The following is a 2,442-nucleotide window of genomic DNA, read 5'->3' as shown; positions in this document are numbered from 1 at the left end:
CATCTGTCGCTTTTGGACTCGTGTACACTATTCGCTGCCTTTGGTACAGAACTTTGTGCGTATGCGTCTGATGTGTTCGCCCTGATTAGCACATAACTTCTGCATGCTTCGAATTTGCATATGATTAGCCTACTGCATTGGCGAGCAACACTTATATTCACATAAGAAGCTGTGTACTCAGCAATCAACGCCGGCTTACTGAATCAGCCCCTAAGTTTGTAAGGGGCGAAAGTCCAATTGGTGCTCCCCGTACAGTGAAAGTCACCAGCATATCTCACATCACAGAAGCAAGACTGGCCTAGTGTACTTCTGTCTTCTGCCCACTGCCAAGCAGGCATGTTATAACAGCATCAATTACTGCTATATATAAGTACATAAGTATTGCCAAACTAGGACAGACCAAAGGTCCATCAAGCCCAGCATCCTCTTTCCAACAGTGACCAATCCAGGTCACAAATACCTGGCAAGATCCCAAAAAAGTACAAAACATTTTATACTACTTATCCCAGAAATAGTGGATTTTCCCCATTTAATAACGGTCTATGGACTTTTCCTTTAGGAAGCCATCCAAACCTTTTTTAAACTCTGCTAAGCTAACTGCCTTTACCACATTTTCTGGCAAGGAAAGGCTAAAGCGGTTAGGGCTCTTCAGCTTGGAGAAAAGGTGGCTGAAGGGAGATATGATAGAGGTCTATAAAATAATGAGTGGAGTTGAACGGGTAGACGTGAAGCGTCTGTTTACTCTTTCCAAAAATACTAGGACTAGGGAGCATGCGATGAAGCTACAAAGTAGTGAATTTACAATGAATCGGAGAAAATATTTCTTCATTCAACGTGTAATTAAACTCTGGAATTCTTTGCCAGAGAATGTAGTAAAAGCGGTTAGCTTAGCGAGGTTTAAAAAAGGTTTGGCTAGCTTCCTAAAAGGAAAGTCCAAAAGCCATTATTAAAATGGACTTGGGGAGGGGAATCCACTGCTTATTTCTAGGATAATAAAATGTATTGTACTGTTTTGGGATCTTGCCAGGTACTTGTAGCCTGGATTGGCTACTGTTGGAAACAGGATACTGGGCTTGATGGACCTTCGGTCTGTCCTAGTATGGCAATACTTATGTACTTATACAGGTGTTAAAGTACTTTTAGCATTTAATAGAAAACAGCATATTGGTTCTGTAGTAGGTATATACAAACTTTCCAAGTTTCATCCCCTCCACCCTTATGCTCATCTTTCTTGGTCTATCTATGTTGCTTGGCTTCTGAAATAGGGGTTTTATCTCCTTCTTGAATTTCTACTGGTGCATTCTTATAGCTGTGCTGCACATTTCCCACCTTACATCCCAAAGGAGTATGGGATTTGTAGTCCTTTACCTACTGGAATCAGTGCTGCAGGTCAAGGTTGTCAGGAATCCAAGCTGGCCTCAATCTCCCTCATGGAAAATCTGGGGGCCTTGAGTAGACATGAACGATTTTAAGGCCTGCCATGTCTCAGCTCCTCCAAACTTTGTCTTAGGAGAAAGCAGGGCATGGCAGGCCTTGTGCTTGTGTGTCTACTTGGTACCCCACACCAGTTGCTCTTGTGCTGCTTTAGGGCTGGCCTGGTAATAGCAGTGACGGTAGGAAGATTAGAGGGCAGAGGCTGCCTACCTGAAATGGAGTAAGGAGGGGAAGAGGAGATGCTGTTACAGGGGAGAGGGGTGCACAGCTGAGTGTCAGTTAACCTTGGGACCAGAGGCATAGCTAGGTGGGGTGCAAGGAGAGCGGTTGATACAGATTTTGAATGAAATGGTGTCTATGCAGATCGGCCCTTCAGCCTTGCAGAAGGTCTGCTCCCCCTATTTCATCCATAAATTCCGTATTAGTCATTTGGCATATTTTTCTGAATAATTTAACTGTTTTCTTTTTTGTAGACGGTTGGATTCAGGTCCGGAGTGAGCCGGTAGGGCCCCACCTCTCGGGTCTGTGATTCATTTCAGATGCAGCCCATTTTAGGACTTTTTGTGCTGTTCCTTGTCTCTTCCTTTTGTGTCATTCTTGTCTCTCTAAGTGTCAAGTTTACGGTTTGTTGCAAACCACCTTGATATTATCAAATTGTACAAATTAAATAACATAAGCGGAGTTGTCAGCTCAGTCAGGTCATGTTTCAGAAGCAGTTGGACACTGTTGCTTTGTGAGGCTTTTTGCCTGACAGGGGAGGGTTTTCATTCTTTTTGGGTTGTGTTGTATGTTTTATGTGCTAATTTTATGAGTGTTCTTTTTTTTCTAAAGCTGCTCAGATGTTTGGATGGGTGGGTTAGAAATGTGTTAAATAAATGCTGAAGGCATCGATCCAGGCCTTACCTTGCCCCACTGCATACAGGAAGGTGCGTGTTGTCCCTGCTTGGGAACATGGAACTACTCTGTGCATGTAATGTTGTTGAAAACCTTAACAATGGATTGTAGACT

This window comes from Microcaecilia unicolor, chromosome 2 (assembly GCF_901765095.1).
Source record: "Microcaecilia unicolor chromosome 2, aMicUni1.1, whole genome shotgun sequence".
NCBI lineage: Eukaryota > Metazoa > Chordata > Amphibia > Gymnophiona > Siphonopidae > Microcaecilia > Microcaecilia unicolor.
Note: the sequence above shows the minus strand (reverse complement) of the source record.